The 24,886-nt window shown below is 40.7% G+C and overlaps 1 pseudogene; it reads left to right on the top strand.

Moving 5' to 3' along the window:
• Positions 1 to 19,430: 19,430 nt before the first annotated feature.
• On the top strand, positions 19,431 to 19,976 carry LOC149263947 (protein DETOXIFICATION 41 pseudogene; annotated as a pseudogene).
• The last annotated feature ends 4,910 nt before the right edge of the window (positions 19,977 to 24,886 follow it).

The raw sequence follows: 24,886 nt of genomic DNA, 5'->3' as shown, positions 1-24,886 counted from the left end.
ACATCGAGAGCCTTTTGGCCATTTCCACTCACTTAACAAACTTACTCGACCAACTTATCAATAAATACATTAACTTAAAATTGAGAAAATTTCTTTTTCCAACTCAACTTATGCAATCTTCTTTTAAAGATTTAACGACCATGATTTTATTATCATTTCATTATCACCACCACTAAGTCTCTCATCTAATATTAATTACCTTCGTTATCACTCCATACAATACTTTCACATGCTTCATATTAAAATAATTTAATAAAGTGATTTATATGTTTTTCTCTTAAAGAGTATAATTAAAGTGAGATATGCACGTAGCTTCTTAAAAACCATTACTTAGCATGTAAAACCATTAAGTAGCTTCTTCAATCATAAATGGTTGTCTTTGAATTGGATGTACACAATCCATTTCCATGCAGGTCACTGAGACGTTGATGCACACAACGTTTCATTAGCTCCAACGTTCTAGTGTTTATCATTCCAATATGACATTATCTTCTGGTGTTTAGCATTCCACGCATTCAACTCAGAGTAGAATTAACACATTTAAATATTTTACCATGCTTGCAGAGGTAGTGTTTCTCTATGCTACCTCGGGCTTCCTTCTCGCAATTTTTTTGCAGATACCAAGTTCTCCAGGAGCACAAGTGCACCAATGAAAGAAAAAGTTGCAGCTTCTTCACACTTCGTATCTCTCATGCAAGAAATCTTTACAGAGTATAATATCTTGGAGGAAAAATAGACAGCAAAATCGTGCTAATGTCAACAGGCTATTTCACAGCGTTTAGGCATACTTTTTTCATCGCACTTCACCGTGGCTTTCCAACACCGCGCTTGCCAGAATGAGGCACACTTTCACTGTGACTTAAATTCAAATAGGAAAAATTAGCGACCGACGCAAAATGTTTCTCCTCGCATTAAATTTAACACGCGGAATACAACGCTCCAACGTTGCAGAATGGAATACGCAGAATGGATGCTCTTGTGAAATGAGTTTAGGCCTCAGTCCAATAAATCTCACTTACAACGATGTGCCAAGCTTGAAGGAAGACTCACTTTCTGATATAATTTAAAGGACAAAAAGGACGATCTAGGAAAATATAGAGCTAATTTGCGTTCAATGAGCTCAGCTCTTTGTCACTTGTGGTTCTCCATCAATCACCACGCTTCCACTGCGTCTTTTACCCTGCTGTCACGTGAATTATCTATGCAATTGATGATCAACAACGATTTCTGCCAGCGTTCCCATGCCGCTTTGATCTCTCCACGCTGATCCACAAGTCATCAATCTCTTAGAGACAATGGATCTGTCTTATACCAAAAATTTTGAGGCAGGGAAAATAACAGAAAATAACATCTAACCATAGGCTTGCACTCATTAACATTATCTCACAACAATTAAACTAAAAATGACACAATAGGTATACATATAAATTGAAAATGATTAATTAATAAAACAAAATAATTAGAGGAGAAATCATGGCTTAATGATTGGCCTCTCATTCCTCACACTCACTCTCACACTTCTACATACATACATGCCTCATGTCTCACCTCAATTTATACAAATGGATTAGAACCAAGGTAGGTTCTAGATTCCTAAACTAACTCCCAAAATATCTCTTTTGATCCCTAAAATCTCGTATCCAATCCCTTATCCCTAGATAAGCGCTAACTAATCCATAATCTTCTCAAACCTTCCACAATACTCTCGAATATTCTCCCATTTACAAGAATATACATTAATTAATTAAATCCTAACTTTACAAACTAACTCCTCTAATAAACAGTTCACCCATGTTAGAAGCACCTGAATGAAAGACTAAACAAGGACAAATGCATGTCATAAGATGTGGGATTCTTTGATGGATGATGAAAAATATTCCTCATGATTCTTCTTTGTTTATACATTACAGATCAGAGATTTCTTGAAATGGGATGCAACGATGGAAGATCAATAGTCATATTATCTCCCCTAAGGTTTGAAGAATTTTATGTGGATAAAATAAGAATCTCTGAGAAGAGAGTCAACATCCAATATGATGACATGAATGATAAAATTATGAAAAAGAATCATAAACTAACCAAAATCACAAATATCATCATGGTGATAGGAACCTGACATAACCATTTGTGTAGCCTGAAGTGTCCTGTTCACCTGACTTGTCTTTGAATCCTGACAAGATTGATAATAAATATGGGAAAACATGACCAACTTCTTATTAAAACAAGATTCATTATCCAAATCATGAGATTCAAAAGAAGATAGATTTTCAAGATTACTGCAAAAATATTCGATGATAAGCATATCATTTTCTTGATCAAATGGAGATATAAGTGAAAGAAAGTTGTCTTTTTTTTGTTGAAGCAAGAGTAGTTCCTTCTATTTCAAAATAACGAGAAAAATTTACAGAATATACAAGAACCCTGAACCCCAAGAGGTGACAGGGAAACAAAGGGCATGAAGCCAAAGAAAAGCAACACCCCGCTACAACCAACAGCCAAAACTTACATTACAAACTATTGGCAGAAACAAACAAACTAAAGGCCTGATCTCCGGTCTACAACCATCCAAGAAACTCAAGCAATAGCCCACCAAGACACGTGGCCCCAACAAAAGGTACCAACCGAGATGACGGGAAACACACCCCCCCGCAAACGGACGACACCCCAAAGAATTGCCCCACCAAAACTACTCGCCGAATCCGCGGACCCCACCAACCCCACGGCCCCACAAAACAACACGTTGGATCCAGGCCATTGAATCACCAAGCGCGATCGGACCGCTGAGCAGGAAATCGCGCGCCCAAAGCCGACGATCTTTAGGGCGCGGGGAGGGTGGTATAAGGACCAGGCCCTCCTCCACGTGTAATGAAATATGTGGCATCGCTGCGAATAAACAAAAAACCACTTTTTATAAAAAAGCGGTGCGATATCTGTGAAACCGCCTACCCCACCAAACCCACGGGCCCTACCAAAGTGCCTGATGGATCTTGGGCATTGATTCACCTTGCGCCATCGGACAGCAGAGCAGAAAATCGCATGCCCAATGTGCTCGAACTTTATGGTGTGGGGAAAGTGGTTTATGTATCGGGCCCTCCTCCACGTGGCATTAATTCTATGGCATCGCTGCGAATAAACAAAAAACCACTTTTTATAAAAAAGCGGTGCGATATCCACGAAACCGCCTACCCCACCAAACCCGCGGGCCCTACCAAAGTGCCCGATGGATCCTGGGCGTTGATTCACCTTGCGCCATCGGACGACAGAGCAGAAAATTGCACGCCCAATGTGCTCGAACTTTATGGCGTGGGGAAAGTGGTTTATGTACCGGGCCCTCCTCCACGTGGCATTAATTCTATGGCATCGCTGCCAGAAATCTGAAACTGCTTTTGACTTGTGAGCGGTGCGATCCCTGCGAGCCCGCCTAGAGGCGGTTTTGACTTCCATCACAGAAAAATTAGGATGCTGCGGGAGTTTCTGATGCTGCTGCGTACGGTCCGGGAAGCTCTGTCTCCTGTCTCTTAGAGTTGTCCTGTACGTTGTCCAATTTGCCTCTACCCTTGTCTTACCTGTCATTGTGCACCTTTTTGTCCAACTTGGTGTAGCCCTCTGACCACTGACCATTGCTAATTGGGATCTGTCATTTTGCGACTGTACTCTTCTTTGTCCTCCTCTACCTGGTTATGGCAGAGTTTTTTCAGGTTACTCTGCACCATTGTATTCCACCTCCTTAAGATTGCGCTGTCCTTGCTGCTAACACCTTGGTTGGCTAGAATGTCAGCCAATTTGTTAGCCTTTCTCCTCACATGAATAAATCTGAGAGTACGAATTTCCTATAAATGCACTTGAATTCTCTGAAGGACTCGTGTTAACCTCCAGTGTTTTGTGACCTTTTCCGGCCCTGTTCCATTACTGATTCTTTTGGCAACGTTTATGACTAACTCTGAATCCGCTTCTATTATGACATTTTGGCAATTACTCTGTATCAAAAATTCTAAGCATTGTTCCAATGCCATTAGTTCTGCCATTTTGTTAGTGGCTTTTCCTAAGTTACCATGGAAGAGGGAGATAATGCTACCCGTGTCGTCCCTTAGAACTCCCCCAAAACCAGCATCTCCCGAGTTACCTTTGGAAGCTCCATCGATGTTGTACTTTAAAAAACCTTCAGGGGGGGAATGCCAGAATTCCTCACCCTGTTCTCTCATGCATGCTGTCCTGTCTGGCCCTCGAGGAATAAACCCCTGCAATTCTAACAGCTAGAGGATTCTCAACTCTCCAATTGAGGGAGGAGTTTTGGGGAGATTTCTAATCGTGGTGCCCACTGCCTCCTTTAGTTGTTTTACGATCAGTTCCACCAGGCTAAGATAGGCAGACTTTTCCTCTTTGAATATTCTTTTGTTCCTTTCCTTCCACACATTCCAAATGATGAAACTAGGCAGAAGATTCCAAGCACAGTTGAGAATTTCATTATCTAAAAAATTATTCCTCCAGTTGTTTAGAGTGTTGGCAATACTTTCTTTGTCTCTATCAGACTGTTTGAAGATGTTGGTAAAGAATTCCCATATCCTGTCAGTGAAAATGCAGCTGTTGAGAAGATGCTCTATAGTCTCCTCCTGGATCTCACAGAGTTGACATCTGGAGGGTCCCAACATGCCCCTTTTTTAAGGTTGTCCCAGGTTAAAATTTTTCTGTGGAGAACTAACCACATGAAAAGTTTGATTTTCATCCAGCCCTTGTGCTTCCAAAGCTTCTGCCAAGTTTTATCAGGAGCTTGGGGTTTTGTGTCGAGGAGAAAACCTTTAGCTTCCTTGATGTTAAAGTTTCCCTCTTTGTTGTTACCCCATCTCAGTTGGTCCTGCCCTTCCATTACTAAAATTATTCTCCGCTCCAGTAGTCTCTTGAGGGATTCTGCTTTACTATTGAGGGTTTTGTCCTCTCTGCCCTCAATTTTTTTCCAGATTCTCCACTTTCCCGCATTATGTGGGTTCTCCCAAAAGTCTTTCACCTTTACTAATCCTTGATTGTCAGTCTCTTGCTTGAGGCCTAAAAATTCTTCCTTTAGAAGATTTGGTTCCTGTTTCCATTTGTCTTCCCAAAAAAGTGCCTGGTCTCCCTCTCTGATTTCCCAGAAATTATTTTTTTGCACCACTTCTCTGTTCTCCCAAACCTTGTTCCATATGGGGGATCCTTTCACTGTCCCTGTCATACGTATGATATCTGAATCTGGCCAGTCCTTGGCATATTTTTCCTTCCAAATGCTTGCCCATTGAGCTTTAGGATCCTTAACCCACCTCCACCAAAGCTTGGCTCCTAGAGCCATGTTGAGAATCTCTGGGTTGTATAAACCCAGGCCTCCTTGGTTCTTGGGTTTGCAGACCTTTTCCCAAGAGACTAAAGCCCATTTTTTCCTAGTATCCTCTTTGCCCCACAGAAAGTCTTGTTGAATATTTTGAAATTGCTGCAAAACTCCTAATGGAGCTAGGAGGGCTGATAGCATGAAGATTGGGATGGCCTGGAGCACTGCTTTAGTAAGAACCAGTCTACCAGCTAATTTTAAAGATTTGTTTGTCCATTTCCTGACCTTGTCTTGCATTTTAGTTATTAAACGATCCCATATACTCTTATGTCGGGGTTTAACTATAAGTGGAGCTCCCAAATACTTGGAGGGAAGAGATTCTCTTTGAAAGCCTAAAATTCTGGAGACATTTCTCTGGATGGCAATATGAGTGTTAAAGAAAAAGACTTTAGATTTGGTAAGGTTAACATCCATACCCGAGGCTTTCGCAAAGTCATCCAAAATCTATTTGTAAGCAAGTGCTTCTTTGACTATGGGAATTCCCTGTAACATGGTATCATCTACAAACTGTTGATGAGTTAGAACTTGGCCATTCTCCGTAAGTTGGAGACCTCGAATTTTTCCCGTAACTCTTGCATGCTTGATGGACCACCCCAGCCCTTCCATCATGAGGATGAAAAGAAAGGGAGAGAGCATATCTCCCTGTCTTAGACCCCTGGATGGGAGAAAAAGCTCAGAAGGAGAGCCATTCACTAAAATTGAAAAGCTGGATGAAGTTACAAGGGCCATGACCCATCTAACCCAATTATGATCAAAACCAAATGTTGTGAGCACTTTTTTGATGTATAGCCAATTCACTTTGTCATAAGCTTTGGCTATATCCAGTTACATGATCATTCCCGCTCTCTTGTTTCCAGTTAATGAGTGGACGACCTCGTGAGCTTGTATTATGTTGTCCAAAATTTGTCTTCCTTCAACATACCTTGTTTGTTCCCCGGAGATAAGCGTGGGCAGCAGGGGTTCGAGTCTATTGGCCACCACCTTGGAGATTATTTTGTAGACAACATTGCATAAGGTGATGGGCCTAAATTTCTCTAGTGTTTGAGCATTATCCTGTTTTGGAATAAGGGCAATAAAGGAAGTATTGAGAGCTTTCAAGATGGTTTTGTTTCGCCTGGAGTCTTCTACTATCTCTACAATATCCCTTTTAACAATATTCCAGCAGGCTTTGAAGAAGTCCACATTAAATCCATCCGGGCCTGGTGCCTTGCCATTTTGCATTTCCTTGAGGACCTCACTAATCTCCTTTTCAGTTATAGGTCTGTTGAGGTTACCATTGTCCTCTCTGGAAACCAATTTAGGTATGTGTTTAATTAAATTCTTAATGAAAGGTTCTCTTCTTGAAAAGTTTTCCCTGGCAATGTCCCGAAAATGCTTTACTAAGATTGCTTCTATCTCCTCATGGGCTTGATGAATTTAGCCATTCTTGTCCTTGATCAAAGAGATTCTATTGTGAGTTCTGTTCGCAATGGTAGATCTGTGGAAAAATTTAGTATTGTGTTCTCCCTCTTTTAGCCATAGAACTCTAGATTTTTGTTTCCAAAAAAATTCTTCTTGTTTGCACAGCCTTTCCCATTCTTGGTGGTATTTCTCCGCTTGGTTATTTTTGTCTTTGTCAAAGCCATTCTTAATCAAATTTTGATTGAGCTCTAGGATTTTGGTTTCCACAATTTTTTTACTTGTAAAAATATTGCCAAATTCCTTATGGTTCCATTCCTTTAGCTTCTGCTTGATGTGTTTTAATCTTTTATGTAGCAGGAACATAGATGATCCCTGAATCTGCAGGTCTTCAACCCACCATTTTCCAATGTTGCTAATGAAATCCGGGTATGAAAGCCGCATATTTTCAAACCTGAATGGTTTGTTTCTTGGGATGCCAATGTCCTTGATCTCCATTTGAATAGTCCAATGATCTGAGCCTCCAAAAGGAAGAATATCCGCTATTATTTCCTTGTCTAGAGGCAGGAGCTCTTCAGAGATCATGAATCTGTCTAGGTTGGAAGCTACCTGGGAATCCCCTCCTCTTTTGTTCTTCCATGTGCAAAGACCATTCTTTGTCTCAATGTTCACTAGCTTCATGTTTTCAGAAAAACAATGGAAAGCTGAGGAATCTTTGTATAGTGCTCTTCTCCCTCCTTTTTTCTCCGAGAGAGATCTGATCATGTTGAAATCTCCTTCTATAACCCACGGTATCCCTACAAATCTGCTCCGAAGGTCCACTAAGGAATAAATAAACTTGATTTTGTCATCTAACCTTTGAGGGCCATAAACATTCGTTACTAAATATGTGACCCTGTCTCCTACAGGCTGTATAACAACTGATAAATAATTTCTTGATGCCTCCGCATCAATAATACGTATTTTGTAGGGGTTCCAGAGGATGAGGATACCCCCTGCTATATTTTCTGCTTTGACTTCTATAAACTCATATCTGCTGAGCCACCTACTGTGGATTTGTCTTAACTTTTGCACAAAGCATTTTGTTTCTTGGCCAAAAATTATATCCGAAGTTACCTGTTTCATCCTATTATTCAACATTCTCTGTTTCCTTTTGCTTCCTAGACCTCTTACATTCCAAGTTATAAACTTCATAATTACAGATTAGTAAAGGAGTAACTGGTTAGATCTTTCATCTTACCTGAGTCTATCATGAGCTTTCCACATTCCATTAGAAGCTCATTCTGCTTTTTTCTGCCCCTTTTTTTCCCTGGGTTTCTTGGAGCTAATTCTAGGGTGGATTTTACTGCTTTTCTTCCATGATTACCTGGTCTTTCAACGTTGTTATTTTCTATCAAGATTTTTGCCTGTGTTTTCCATAAGAATAACTGCTTTATTCGATTGCATTCTTCTTGTGGTAGAGATTCTACCCCACCCGTTGTTCCCTTACTCAAGAACCCTTCTAGATCTAGGTTTTCTCTATCAAGAATCTCTTGTAACTCATTGTCTTCCAGTTCCATTTCGCTCTGAGTCATATCCTGATCCATATCCATCTCTGATTCACTCATCATTATCCCTTTCTGTTTTTCCTTTACCTGTTCTTGATTCTGTTCTTCTTCCTTTTCCTGCTTATCATTTCCCTCCTTCATTACTTGATTTTCACCTGCTGTATCTTCCTCCTCTTCAAGAACATGGAACTGATTCGGCCTCCCTTTTTGGTCCTCTCTTGGGTGTTGATTTGGCCCTTTTTTTCCATTTTTTCCTTTGTGAGCTACCTTGTGAAATCCATCTGTTTCTTTCATTGTGTTAGGTTTGCTTTTGTTCTCTACCTTGCTGAGAGGGCAATCTCTAAGAAGGTGTCCGTGTTCATGACAATTTTCAGCATCTAAATGGAATATGCTCGTAGTCGACAATCTGTGTCCATTCCTCATCATGAACCTCTAGTATGACCTCGTCTGGAAGTGCTCTAGACAGGTCCATCTCTACACATATCCTGGCAAAGGAGGTGTATTTACCCCTTCTTGTAGCTTCAGAAGTTTTAATATACCTCCCTAGTTTATTACCTATGGTTGTTAGTGATTCTATTTGCCAGTAATCCAGAGGAAGTGAATAGAGTCTTACCCAAACCGGGACTGAGGTAAGGTTTCCCACTCCGGCACAAAGTTCATCATCCACGGCTGCATGTAGAGCCCTACTGCTACAGAAATAGGGCCCACATTCAAATACTCTATCTTTTTCCTTAATTTTTGCAAACAACACAGTGAAAAAAACCCTTGGATCCTAGATGAAGATCGATGCTTCCTTTAGGCTTCCAGTGGTATCTAATCCATGTTTGTAAAGCCTTTTCGGTGGGACATAGTCCCATGAACTTGCAAATGATAGCGTAAGTCTGCATGTGCTCCCTGTGGGCCTGTAGCTCTGGATTATTTAAGATTACTCTAGGAGTGATTTTAGCTTTAGGTTTGCACGGTCCCTTTTGTTTTTTGTCTTTTGTTCCCTGTTCTTTGTCATTTTCCTCCTTGTCTTTTGTGCCTTCATTCTCCTTCTTCTTGCTACCTTCTGTATCCTCTTCCCTATTTTTTCCTCCTTCCTTCTTGCTGCCTCTGCCTGCTTCTGGGGGAGTCTTGCCTTTGTTAACCACCACCTCTTTGAAGGAGGGAGGGGAGCTCCCTCCTCGACCCCCTTCCATGGAAAAAGGCGCACGTGGACACCCTTGACCCTGTTCTCCGATCGTTCGCTCTTCCTGCTCCGCTCCCGCCCAATCAATAAAATCGTGTGAAAGAAAGTTGTCGATAATCATCTCAAACTCCATTTGAAATTGCTGGAAATACAAATATCCATGTAACAAATATTCATCCATATTACTTGACAATCATCACCGTATAATTCAGAGAGAAGAAAAAGATTAGGGTCATGATCATCCAAGGGTTCAATTTTATTAACGGATGGAAGATAAACTGGTAGAATATCTATAGTGGGAGATGGTTGATTGATAAGATCAGATGAATCACCATCGGGGGAAAATATGTGAAATAAAAACCAGTTCTTCGTCAGTGAATTGATCTTCTATTTTAATGATCAGTTGAGGTTCAAAACATGAAATGTCAAAAGGAGGAGGACATGGGACAAAATACATGTTTGGTTCTTCCTCAAGATGTTGAAATTATTTTGGATCAGGAGGATATGAGGAACCAGATTCAAAATATTTCCTTTACATCTAGACTAAGAAACAAAATTTCTCATCTAAGAATTTCCAGTCCACATCCTCGTCTAGGAAATCATAGAAAAGATGAAGGAATCAATCATCGAAATGTTCAAGTGATTCATTTAGTTCCATTATAAGTTGATCAATTTCATTAAGAACATTTTTATATTCATATTTATCAAAGACACGATGAATTTCATTAACCAAATGCTTGAAATATGTGATAGAAGTAGTGGGTAGAGAGTAGCACCATTGATTCGCACGACCATCGAATGTAAGGGTAAACAATAATGCAAGAATTTCTTCAGAATAAACGGCACTTGAAAAAAAAATTGAACGAATCCAATCATGTAATTAAAGGCGGTTGTCATACCCTTTCCATCAAATTTAAGATGTGACAAGTTATGTAGAAAGTATGTGGTGATTGAAATATTTAAGATTCGATAAAACAACTCTGGATTATGATATGGAATTAAGCCATTAGAGGTAAGATATTCAAACATACTTCATAGACTCAACTTGTTGTCTATCCCTCCTTTTAGCGACAAAAATGTTAAGTCCCAACTAGACCTCACACCATTTGGTGTAAGAGTCCCATCCGGTCATATGGTTCGACCATCATTGGAATGATTTAAAGATATTCTTTGGGTACCAGCCAAAAAAAGAGAACACATGCTACTTTGGGGCAGCAAGAATGTGAGCTATGTGTGACATCCTATGTAAGGTATATGATAGAGACTTCCATGGTTGGTGAGGGAAACGAGCCACCGGTTAGAAAAGTAATAGAACTATCCTGAAGGGGGACTTGGGGATAAAGAGAAAGACTTATTGAGTACCTACAGATTAGTCCACATAATAACCAACAATCGTTAAAGCATAACAACATTTATTCAATAATAGCCATAGCTAAGCAAAAAATTAGTTCATTAACTTAGTATGTAAATAAAACTTAATATACCATAAACATAACCAGAATAGTCCAACTACATCTATCTGTTGATGGTGTTGGACCCGCTAACATGTCAGGGGATCTCCCTGGTAAGAATTCCCAAGTAGACCTTAGACCGTTTGATGTAGGAGTCCTAACAGTAGATTGTATGGTATCGCCTTGACCGCGGTTGTGCGCAGAAACAAGTAAGATGTACCATTTGGTAGAAAGGATGTGACATGCACAGCAAACCAAGGAAGGTGCATGAATGGTTCAAACACATGGAAGGCGGAATGAGTGCGCCCCTTGGAAACCTGTGTAAACAAAGATACCCACGAGAAAATATACATCACAAGCTATAAGGAAGGTGAACCAACAATCCAAGGTGATCGCTAAACCAACAACACATCTCAGTAAGATTCATACATACATATATAGAAAGAGTATATACATACATGCGTAAGTAGACAAATACATATATCATTAGAGTAAACAAGTTAATTGAAATATAATAACAACATATGCATGAAACATGCTGGCTCTGTTATATTAAGAAGTGAAAGTTTCAATCATACAATAAAACTATGACCAACAACTAGTCCCGATAACAGAACGCTACTGTCACTACCGCCTGCTCCTCCAAAGAGATATACTAGCTCTGCACTGTGGAGAATTCAAGGCTCATTACAATAATCTCCAAGATTTCTCTAAGATACTCCTATCGGAAGCTTGGCTTCCCAAAAGCCTGTACAATGAGTTATGAGGTTCTATAAATAGCAAAAGGTGGGGTGACCCTTCACATTCCCCCTTTGTGACTCTTCACCTACCCTCATGACTCTTCACCTACTACATGACTGTTACATTCAACTATCGACACTTGGTCTTTCACTTTTATAAGATGTTACATTACAATCTGAACATGTACCTATTTGAGACAAGATAGGCTTGAGCAAGCCATGCAATACATCACTAAGACTCAGATATTGTGGAAAGACCAACTCTTCGGCATCCTCGCGATGATCGATGTTAGCAAACCGATGCCAAGCTTGGTCATCTGTGATGGTGTCCACGGGCTCAATGGTGACATCCTACTGAAAGTGAACTCTTACCTCCATTGCATCAGGGTACACCGATATGGCTCCTCCGTCCAACTCTTCTAATAACATGTGTATCATAGTCTTAAGTGAAGCTAGATCATAAACATACTAATGCATAGTATCTGTGCTAATCTCTGAGTGTGTTCTAGTCACCATGCACATCAACTGTCGAAATACATGTTCAGCTCTAGCCAGAATTGCTTCTTGTCTTTGCCTTGGTGAGTGTGCCAATGGGTGGGATCGCATGTGTGCACATAATGACATCCATGCTCCTGTGCACCCTTGCATGCGATCGATGGCATTGCTCACCCTGCCTTCTCCATGCCAACTGCTGGCATGGGTCTATAACCTGTATGGGTGCAGTTTCATCAATCTGTGTATGTTGTGCATCTTGTTGTACCTGTTCCTGCTGCAACTCCATCTCTCGTTTGTGAAGCTCATGTTCTTCCTTGAGTTTCTGCTTCAGCACCTGCAACTCCTTCTCTATTTCTCTCTTTGCCTTCGCACGATCCTCTTTTTGTTTCGTCACCTCATAGCCTCAGTCTTGAAAGTTTCTTTCATCACAAGTGGATCTGGTTGAACTTACAACATTGCTCTGCCTTTGTACTGTCAACAATCTTCCTCTTGCATTTGTTGCACGCAGGTGTGATACCTTCTGCTATTGCTAATGGTGCTGCTCATTGTGATGTTGCTACCATTTCATCTTGATATCCTTTTCTATGAACAACTTGATGTCTTCATAAATAACAAAGTTCATAGACACTTGATTGAATGCATCCCCAATTGTGCTCTCAATGGTGTCTTTGACTCTCCTCTCTTGGAAGCCATTGTACATGTGCTGCTAAGAGGGAGAAAAACACCTGTGATACATGGAGACATAGAAAAACTCATGGAAATCAATCTGTCAGTCTAAAAAAAAAACACACTAGAGGATTGACATGCAATATACCTGTGTGAATGTCTATGAAGATTGCGCAATTTTCACCAGGAGGCTGGGAGATTGACTGCCAAAAATGGACAAGGCACAATCCGCACTGTTGGGAGGCTGACTAACTGCTAGAACTGTGCAATTCACAGTCTAGCATGGCCTACTGAGGACTGAAACTATGGAATGTGCAATTTCAGTTAGCAGTGGCATGCAAACCAGTAAACTGCATTGCACAATTTATGGGGCCAGCAAAGCATTGCCTCCCAGAATTGCGCAATGCAAGTTTGGAGGTCAGTGCTGGGCCAAACTTGTGCAATTTCTGGACGGAAGGCAGAGCCTTCACTTACAGAAATGTGCAATGCTAGCCGGGCAAGGCAAGCTCCAGGCTAGGGAAACTTAGACCCGCCGAAGGGTGACTGAAAACATGAGAAGTATGAGTGAATGGTCATGCATGCAAACAGTAAGTGCATGATTCAGAAAACAGGAAAGCATGCATGTGTGTGAAGCGGGTCGCCGCAACGACGACCGTTAGTGCAAAAACAATGTCATGCATGCGACAACAGTGAGATGCAAACAAAAACTAAAATTGTGCTACTACAAGCTAACATACATCAAAATGATAGCAAACGCTCATTAAAATCAAGCAGACAACACATACACAAAGCGAAACACAAAAAGTGAAAAAAACGCAGCGCAAGACATGAGAAGTAGACTTACCCTGAAACAGTTAAGCTGAAAATGCCAAAGACTCCTGGATGTGATGTGGGATATTATAGCCGCAAGATCAATGTGAGGAATGAGCTCTGCAGTATTTGGTTCATAAGTCTTGATAAGATTGAGGTTATGGCGTGCATGCCACAAATCTAGGAAAAAGTGAAATTTGGCGAGATGTTTCTAAAATGATCTTTGCATGTAACCTCCAACTGCTATAAATAGATCCCTAAAATATGGGGATGCCTTTTGCATGTTGCCTTTTGCTATTTCGGGAAAAGAACCCCCTACATGAAAATCAGTTTTGCTTGGTCTCGGAGGGAACTGGTCAACCTGAAGGCACATGCAACAGCCTGTGAGCCTGGGATGAAAATTTGCGTAGTTTCTGGGAGGAGATGGGATGGCTATCCTAGAGGGATTGTGCAATTTTTAGGGTCAGCAGGTGAGTTTCTCCCAGAATTGTGCAATTTCTGGGTTGAGCTGCAGTGCTGGGTCAGATTACGCAGTTTTCCCAAGGAAGCCTATCTAATTGTTCTGTGCAATTTTGGAGCTTAGCAAGCTGCCCAACAGATTTGTGCAATTTTTGGAGGGAAGGTTGGTTCCCCTCCAGAATTGCAATTTTCTGGGGGAGTGCCTTAGCCAGAAAATAGTCTAAGGCCGGAATGTCGGCCTGCGAGAGGGAGAGAAACAAGATGACATGCACAAGCCGGTAGGCCACTGAAACTCAGTTGAAGCCTATGTACTTGATAGTGCAAGACATGCTTCTAAGGATGGTTGGTAGGGAGGCTCCAAAACGAAGTTAAGGAAAAATTTTGGAGGGTGTTTGTAGCCACTACAACACTATCATACATGTATGAAGGAATGTCGTCTCATTGAGCTTCTAATTAAAAGTGTAAGATCCCAAGTACAATGTTACATGAATTAAACACTGTATCTAATAGTGGAACACGAAGCCACAACTTTCTTCTCCAAAGAATGTTCTATCTCCTATGTATTACAAGATAAGCCAAGGCAAGACCTCTAGAATCTAAAGCCTTCCAAAAGGCCTTGTATTAAGTTATGAGGAGGTATTTATAACAATTGATAATGACCTTTGAGATTCCTCATGACTCTTTGACATTCCAATATGTGGCTTTCCACATTACATGTGTGTCCTTTGGACTTCATTACATAACATTTATTACATAAAATAATTTGCAAATGAGACAGTGGCCTAATACGGCAAAATTGACAATGGGACAAAGAATCATCAAATGAATAAATCATTTGATTCCTCATGGAGTTCACTTGTGATGTAAGTGTGCCATCCTGTGAACTCCTTTAAGATGGCTTCGACCTAAACTGGCAAGTCCCCTTTGTAGCGCATTTTTACCTCCAGTGCCTCAGTCAGTATGTTCTTGGAGCTTGACTATACATTATTACATAGCCCTGCGAGATTCATGTGTGATTTTATTGGTGCAAAGGTGTATTGTAGAATACTATCTTTGGTTACCTACAAGCCTTCCCATTCTGTTTCCTACTTGATTTGTTCAATATATTCTCTAATCCCCTGGAAGATGGCTTCTCTGCCTATGATTGCTCCAAAAGATCCAAAGGTGGTTATCCCATGTTTTTGTGTTAGAGACTCAAACCCATTATGCATTCGGTTATAAGTAGCCATAGTATTAACCAGCTATGCTCCAATATGCGAGTTGTTCTATAAGTGGAGTCCCAACTAAGCCCTATCTATTTCTATGGAAATCATGTCATTTTTTTTTCTAAATGTTGTGGAGCATATGAATATTTAGTATTCCACTCCCGCATCTGATCAACTGCTCTATTTGCTATCTTCAAAAGTTTCATCACTTCATGTGTGTCCTTCTAAATTCAAATGAGAGGATCCATGACCTGTTTTTTAAGTATCATCTCATCATATAGTCGCACCATGGTGTCCTCCATTGGCCCAAACTCTTATTGCACGACTAACTACTATTCCATGGTGTTGAAGTTATGTGGTGACAACTGTTGATTTTAAGATCCAATATGTACTACTTGTTGCTTCACTCTAGAAAGTTCTCTTCTCAATCTAGAATTCTCATTCAATAAATACTTGAAGTTATCCTGTGCCACTATAGCCAATGCAACATTTTCCACCATGACTTCCCTCATATTCCTTCTGGTGTTTGGAGTTATCACCTTATCTGTAGACACTGAGGCTAGATATAGAGGATACTTTGAAAAATATCTATGCCTTTGTTACACAATCCTCTTCTTCAGCTGATCGAATGTTATACTGCATACATCCATGACTATGTCGGTTTTTGGATGTGTGATCCCTATGTCTCTAAATGGAAGATGACCATCTGTGAGAGGATGTTGTCCTAGAGTATCTGCTTATTCCTCCATTGGTTGGATGGTATCCTCTTCCTCGAACTGTTCCTCTTCCAGCTCTTCAGTCAACTATTCTTCCTCCAATCTTTGTGCTACTTCCTCCTCCTAGGGCTGCCTCTGATGCTCTTCTCCTATCCTTATCTTCTCTTCTTCTTCTGCTTGTTGCTTCTCTAGCAACCCATCTTGTTGACTCTTCCTCTCTTCTTCTTCTTCTGCTTCTCCCTACTTTGCTTGAATGTCTCATGAGTTTAAAGGATTAGATTTCCATTTTTTTCTGCTCTTGCCTATTGAGGAATACCTGATCCTTTTCTTAGGAGCTACTTTCTTTGCTTGAGGTGCTATCTCCTCCTTCTAAAATTGAAAATATTGAGCTGGTAGATCAGAGGGTGCAATGGCATCCAATATTACTGGATGTGTTATCATGGGGGCATTGTACCATTTATTTATCTTCTCATCTTTTACAGTGGACATCGATGACTACCCCGTATTGTGATTGATCCTTTGACAATGTTGCCTGCAAATTTTCTTGGGATCATATCCATGGAAATATTTAGTAGTTAAATGTAGGTGGTGCAACTCATGTATCTCTATTATTGTCATCTTATGGATCTTTAACTCAAACAATCCGATCCTCAATCGAAAGATAGGCCAAGGGGATTTCTTCCTCATGTGAAGAATTCCTGACAATCCCTTGTCCAATTGATTTGCAACTTCTTGCATGACCACCTTGTTGGTTACATATCGTGACATAAGATGGGGGGATATCTAACAACTGAAGCACCTAATGTATGTACCCTCTGGAGCTATAGACCAGTCCGAAATATCTCAAAGTACTCCTTTACTTGATTGGTCATGCAAGGAGGATAGATCTCAAAGATCATGTGAAAGATAACTGCAAAGAAGTGTTCTGCCAATTTTTCAAATACGACTTTGAAGCTTATTTCTGATAAAACTTTGCAGTGGAAGTAAACTAAGAACTTCTCCTCAGGGGTCGAGTTCTAGTTCACTCCCGGGAACACATACTACACTTATATTCCATTTAAGAGAAATGTAGACATATAGAATTTTAGTTCTTGGTTCACTCGTAAAGATGCTTTTTCCTGCCCAACCTAAAGCTACAACTCAAGTGACGAGATATCCACCCAATTGAAAGTTCTACCATGACTCACTAATATATTGAGCATGTATATCTAATTCTCCTAGAAAAACTTCGCATTCTTATGATCCGGATCTTGGGGGAGGCCCCCAAGATCTAAAGAATTGCAATGCTAGAAAGAAAATGATAGAACACACAGTAAATAAAACCACAAAGATTTTTTTTATTAAAACAGAGAATAACTGTAAGAGATACATTGTGGCGGACCCTCTCTCCTTTTACAAAATGTGACTTGTTACTTATAGTATTTTTCAGTTACAATACCAGGGGTAAATTCCATGGGTGAAGGAATACCATGGCTGGATGTCACAATACCACGGGTCAATTCTATGGGTGAATGAATACCATGGGTGGATGTCACAATACCATGGGCTAATACCATGGGTGAATGAATATCGTGGGTGGATGTCACTTACAATACCATGGGTAAATTCCATGGGTAGGTGAATAACATGGGTGGATGTGTTAGACTCTGTCTTGTCAAGTCAAATGTGAGATTGATTCTTCTTCAAAACCCTGTTTTGAAGAAGAAATCATTAAATGTGTTTTTTAGAATATGTATCAAATTCTCCAGCTCTTCAAATGGCAGCAGTTTCATCAGCTCCTATCCCTGCAAGCAGACAAAGAAAAAAGCCCTCATTCAGTAAATTTAAAAAGGGAATTAGAAAGCAGAGTTTGTAATAATGTGTTGGAGCATAATTGGCAAAGAATATTGCAAAGAGGATTTCATCAGATGGTGGCAGTGAACTCATCATTGATTATGGACAAATATGGAAGGCGCCCACTTCTAATGATTGCTGCAGGAGGAATGTGCATAAGCTGCTTCATTATTGGATCATTCTACATACAGGGACATTTTGATGGGTCTTCTCTTCTACTACTTGCAAGAAAATTATCATTAATTGGTCTTTTGGGTTATATTGCAACATTTTCAATGGGCATGGGTGGAATTCCATGGGTCATAATGTCTGAGATATTTCCTTTGAATATGAAGCGTATTGCTGGTAGTCTGGTGTCTCTTACAGCTTGGTTTGGTTCATGGATTGTCACCCTCACTTTTAATTCTATCTTTTCTTGGAGTTCTACAGTTTCCTCCTTTATATTTTGCATATGGCTTTTCTGAGGTTCATATCATCGCACTCTATGGCATCCAAGGATCGTATATAATCTCTGTACCTGTGGCTTGCATCTATGATTATAATGGTTTGATTTGTTTTGAAGTTCATATGGTTTGAGGCTTGTATGATTCATATGGTTCAACCCTGAATGGTATCATTATATATGGGTCTCAGTGCTTCGCATTTAGCTCAGTGAAACATCATCTATGGCTCTCGCTTTCCATTGTCTCTTGGAATTTCAATGGTATGATCACAGCCACAGTATATTGGCTCAAAGTCTCAACTATGGTATTCATATGGTCTTGATGGGCAGTCTCTCGATTGGGCGTATATGCTCTGCGTTGGCTCATGAATATGGCCCAAGAGGTGTGTAAACGGAAAGATCATGAGGCAGGTTTCAAAGGAGCTACCTATATTGATTGCCTTCAAAAGCCATGTTTCTTATGTAAACAGCCTGGGCACACCACCATGACATGCCCACATCACATAGCGACAAAATATGGGATTGTCCCTGGCCCCCGCAAATATGTCCAGAGTGGCTTTGACTTTGTATTTGAACGGCAAATCAGAAATCATATCAATATGATCAAGCCAACTTATGTTATTCCCAACCAGGTTGACTCTGCTATCATTAAGTTACACAGTAGACAGATGACTTGCTTAGAATTGCACCCTACTAAGAACAATATTATTATGTCAGGAGATAAGAAAGGTCGAATTGGTATTTGGGACTATGAGAAAGTGACAGAGAGGACAGTTCATGATACAATACATTCCTTCGTTCTGAATTGTATGAAATTTCATCCCGTGAAGGATGATTATATATACACATCAGGATCTGATGGAACACTTAGCTGCACTGAATGTGCACGAAGGTCCTCAAAGTATCAGTTATTGGTATGAAAATATGACTGGTTTGCAAGGAGACATGGACTGGCTTCAGCACAAAGGCCTTTACAGGACTCTGGTCCTACTTCAAGCTAACTGTAGCTTCTGCTTTTATGCTAACTTTGGAAATATGGCACACTCAAGGACTGGTGCCTATATCCGGTTTGCTGCCAGACTCAGAGGTTGCTCTGGATTCAAATTCTGCTTGCAGGAATTATTACAACTGGGACTTTATGGTAATGTTGGGTCTCAGCATAGCTACAAGTATAAGAGTTGGTAATGAGCTAGGAGCCCGGTGCCCGAAAATTGCCAAATTTTCAGTTGTAGTTGTGGTGATCACATGCTTCATCATAAGTTTCATTCTTGCCGCAGCAGTCATGTTACTGAAAAAGGAATTGGCTATGTTATTCACAAGCAGCACTGTGGTTATGAGCGTTGTTTATGCATTGATCCCTCTCCTTGCAATATCTGTAATCTTGAATGGCACCCAACCTATTCTCTCAGGGGTGGCGATAGGATGCGGATGGAAAGCTGTGGTAGCGTATGTGAATTTGGCAACATATTATGTCATTGGCCTACCTATTGGAATTGTTTTATGGTTTAAGGTCAACATGGGAGTCGATGGAATATGGTGGGGAATGATAATCGGAGTGACACTCCAGAAGTTGGCTCTAAGTATTCTTACAGCACGCACTAATTGGAACAAAGAGGTCCAAATAGTATCAGATAGAGTCGAGCATTCCCAATATGAGGAAAATGATTCCTCAGATATACTGCCCGCTTGACTAGGCTCTTTATGAAGTGCAACTTGTCAGGGGTTTAGCTACAAAGTGTTGTGTCGAATTACAGAAGCAATATAGTTAAATGGCATTTGAATAACCAGATGGCCCCAAACTTAAAAGCCAAATCACCATCGTAAACAGTAAGAACAGGACAATTAAGCAATAATAGGGTGGCAGGATTGCCATTTTCTTTCTCTTTATTTGGCAACTGGGCAATACAGAATGGTATGGCCACGTCAAAGCTGTGGAGTTACATTTCAAGAAAACCGTCCGTGAAGCATCGAATCATACATTTATCATGTCACTAGTTAAGTACAAGAACCATTAAAATGAGTTGTGTTGTTGTTATCGCCTGGGCGTTAAGATATCCATCACAGCAGAAGAAATAGGATTCGATCTTCTATTAAGGGCTTCAGTTAATGATCCAACGGGATCTGCGCTCCAGTTTTACCTCTTAATTAGCCAATCATCAGAAGATTTAGAGGGACGCTGTTCTATGTTTAGAATAGATGAAACGCCCTTTTCTAATTTTTGTAATTGCAGTTGAAACAACACCTTTGTTGTTGGATCGATTTGTTTTTCCCTTAGCAGCATTTATTTATTGTATTAAAAATTCATTTGGTTAGAGAGAGAGGGAGAGAATTCTGAGAGCTGGTGGAGAAAAACAGAGCCTCCATTGTACAGATTTTGACAGAGATTTTAATTAAAAAATGCAGCTCTGACCCCTGAGATTCCTGTGGTATGAAATTTAACATTTCTGTCCTCTTTGTTTCATATGTAGCCTATTATGTGTTCATTTCATTTCATGATCGTTTCCAATTGAAAAAATGAAGTGTTAAGGTAGAATTCATAATTTATATGCTCTGCCTTTAAGTTTGTTCATATTTAATGTTTTCTTCTGTTTGACAAGGATTCATCCTCTATGCCCTTGTCAGCTCCTCAGCAGTCTTGTGTTATAGACATTTTTGTGCCTTACAGCATAGAGCATGAAATGTCAATAATCTGAGGGATCCAAAGTCCCTAAACATGTTGTTCCTACCCCTAGAGGAACAAGGTCAGCAAACCACAACACTACAGATCAGTTCTCCACTGAAAAACACTCAAAAACAGGTCAATTTTGGATCAAAGCAGCTGCTCCACTAAGCATCTGCACTGAATGTCAAAAGCTCTATGGTGTACCTGCGCTGCATAGCAAGTGCAACAAAGGCTACCTGCGCTGGGCGTACTTTGACATGTGGAGGAATCTTTTCTCAATGTGCCAGTGCCCAGGAAGCTTCCAAAATGACACTTGGATCAGAAGATTCACCTAATGATGAGTAAAGAGGTTCTAAAACTCCAAGTGGAAGGTAGAAACTCCGAGTGGACTGAAGGACTGAAGAACAACTAGAGTTGAAGAAGACAACAAGTCACACATCAAGCTGACTTATCTTCACTCCAAAACTCTATATAAGGATCTCATCCCATGGGATCTGGAGGCCGGAATTTTGTGCAAAGAATTGTTGTTGGTTTACAGTTGAGAATATTGGGTGATTGCTTGAGGGAGGTGAAGAGGAGATTTCTTTCCGTCGGGAAGGTGATGCTGGATTGGACCTCTTATGGTTGTATCACCGCCTGAACCTTACTTCCTTATATTAATAAAGCATTTGAGGTTCTTCTATTCGCATGTGTTTCAATGGTGTATTGTCTTACTTGCGTATTTGATTTATGCTAATCCTTGAATCAATTATGAATGCATGCTTCTTGTAGTTTCCTTTTCTTGTCTTGTTCGCAGGATCTCGTGTAGCTGGGCCCGTGAGAAGACTTGGAGCTGGGAGCGAGCGGCAAATAGAGGAGATTGGATCAACCATTTGCGCAAGACATCGGTAAGTGGATCTCTTCCTTTCATCTCTTGCATGTCATAAAGAAGTAACTTTAGATAGCTTTGCTTCAGCTGTTGCTAAGGAACTATCACCCTTAGAGTGGGATAGGGTCATTCCGTGTTGGATACTTTTCCCCACAACAGACTGGCGACTCCGCTGGGGATCGTGTCTTGTTGGTAGCTTGTGTTTCTTGCTATTCATTTCCTAAACAAAGGGAGTACCGAATCGAATTGCATTCGAATCCTTCGAATGCAAAGTAGAGGGCAGCTACTCTAGCTCAGTGTTGGGCATGTTTATGATTTGAAGAGCTGATCCACAAGGACTCTTTTTAGCTCTTTGTGATAGTGTTCATCTTCCTCAATCATCCTCTAGTGTATACTTGACTGATAGCCTCTGATTTGGCCAAAAACCATTGATTTTTGAGCAAACTGTGACCCGGAATCTGAGAGAGACGAGAGTTGTCTCTTCAGTGTAGCTGCCACAAAGGCTACCTGCGCTGCAACGCAGGTCCCGAAGGGGCTACCTGCACTGCAACGCAGGTCCCGAAGGGGCTACCTACGCTGCATGTCAGATTGACAGTGCAGTACCTGCGCTGATCCAGTTTTGCCTTGTGCAACTGGGGTTCCCCACTGTCTGTTGCCCAGTTTTCAATATTGTTTTTGCAGCCTGTTGTCAACCTGTATACCTAGCTGAAACTACCTTTCTTTGCCTTCATTCCGCCTCAGTTGTATGAAGAAACCGTGATTTTTCTTATTGTATTTCTTGCTTTCATTCACAGTTTCCCGTAGCGAAAGTGAACTAGTCTTGCTGTGACCTCTTGGATCTAGGCCTGTAAGAAAGTGTCGTTGTGATTCTAAGAGCTAGTTTATTGCTGTTCATAGCTGCTTGAACATTTGCTTTCGTTATATGGTTCGAATTTCAGTATTTATTGTGTTGAAACGAGTGAATCTTAAGGTGTTCTTTTGATTATTGGACAAAAACTTGTTTTCTTTCGCTTGAAATTGAATTCGAAATTATACAACAGCTTTCTTTTTATAATACATCAACATTAAGAAAGAAGAAAAGAAATACTTGCATTGTGCATGTGCATTTTGACAGTTTGCATGTCGATTTAGGAAAGTGCATCAGTGTGTGCTCTATGATCTGTTTGAAAAGATGATGTCTTTCTTTTCCTTCAGTAGTTAAGATTTTCATAAGTTGAAAGAATTGAAAAAGCTTGCTTATCATTCTTAGACTGCATTTAGGAGTTGTATCATACATCACGTGGTGATCCATAAAGGCAAACTGCTAAGCAAGATCAACCTAAAACGAACTGAATTTACATAACAACGCTTTGAAACATAACGAAACACAGTAGAGGTCTAGGTAGAGACGTGAACCGGCGTCGTTAAACATAGTGACTGTCGATCTCTACGAAGGTGGGTGATTCCTCCTGAGGGACGATAGCACTAATACGGACTTGTGCCCCCGCGTACCGTCGCGTATATTGGGGGACCCCTATAGGAACAAAGCCTTTATCCATAGGAAGCCGTGTCGGCCGCCCTACTGATCGCGATGCAGTGAACACAGCATTCACGAAGATCGACCACTCGTACCGTAAAACGTATTCTGTGGTTTCGCGAAAGGTTTGGCACACCCTCTGCCTAGAACTCCAGAGTAGTTTCTTTTGACCTTTTTCAAACTCTATAACTAAAAAAGTCCATTCGAGCATTTGTCACTTCGGGCTCGTTAATACATCGAAGGAGACTAGAGTCATCTTTAGCTTTTTCTCGACTCTTAAAAAGTGAAAAAGCAAGTTGTGTCTAAAGCGTCGTCATATAAAATTCATTTTAAACGGAACATAATCACCCCCTATTCCTGCGTTGATCTTTGAAGTTAGTCTTTTGGCATCGTAAGTTCTTGTAGAATCACTAAGAAATCTTTTGGATAGACTAGATATGTCTGAACAACCGTCGACATCTAGGACTGTGTCGTCTGACACCGCAGCAGCAGAGCCTCCTGCTGCTACTCCAACGATGTTCGCTGGTATACCATATGTCCCGGCAAATGGTCAACAACAAGCCGGAGTCCCATCAGGGACGACGATATGGTTAGTTCCTATTTCTTCATCCGGATTATCATCTGGTACTTCTTATGTTGAAACTCAACAAATTGATCCAATGTGTCTTCAAAGGCCAATTTACCCTTTAAGTACTGGATTTCCACCATGTGGAGGGCAGTATGCTCTTTCATTGTTCCCTCCTAGAGAACAAACATATGAGAGTTTACAACAAGGATCAGGTCAAACTGGAATTACATGCAGCGGTTGGGTACCAATACTGCCTCAACGATCAGGAGTTGCATATTCAATGCAACCAGTACACCCTGTGTCGAATATTCCCACCACACCTGCTATGGCAAATGCGTCGCAAGTACAAGTGCTACCTGTTGTAATACAACAACCTCTTGTCTCAGCGGCTCAATCACAATCTCAAGGTAGTGCTTCCTTATCTGGAGCGACTCAGGCTCAAACAAGTACTGTGACTCCTCATCTTGGTCAATCATCCAGTATTGGTCAACAGCAAATGGTCCAACAACCAGAGCTGGTTCAATCTCAACAACCGCCATTCCAGCAATCATATCAAGGACCTGAGCAACAAGTCTTTGTAAGTAATGGGCAACCATGCTATAATGGTTATGCCCATCAACTTTGTCAAAGTTGTTAGCATTATGCTGGTCTGCAAAGACCCATTGCTCAGGCGATACCATCTTATCCTGGATATGCTTCGCCTAACCTGAACCAACAGTTGCCCTTTGTAGCAACTCTAGAATTACCAGATCTAAACCGGCTGACGAATGATCCAATTGCTTATGCCCCTTGGTGGCCAGCGATTCCGCATAAACTTCCGTCGGACATTCCTAAATTCAATGGAAATCCGGGTGAAGACCCGTCGAATCACGTCATGACTTTTCATCTGTGGTGTTCATCGAACACTCTAAACGATGATTCAATAAGACTTCGCCTCTTCCAGAGGACATTGACAGGTCCAGCGGCTAAATGGTACATTGAATTGC

The sequence above is a fragment of the Pinus tabuliformis genome, chromosome 6 (genome assembly GCF_031772625.1).
Source record: "Pinus tabuliformis cultivar Carrire ecotype Pingquan chromosome 6, CPIR1, whole genome shotgun sequence".
Lineage (NCBI taxonomy): Eukaryota > Viridiplantae > Streptophyta > Pinopsida > Pinales > Pinaceae > Pinus > Pinus tabuliformis.
The sequence above is the reverse complement of the archived record's forward strand: the minus strand, read 5'-3'. Positions and strand labels throughout refer to the sequence as shown.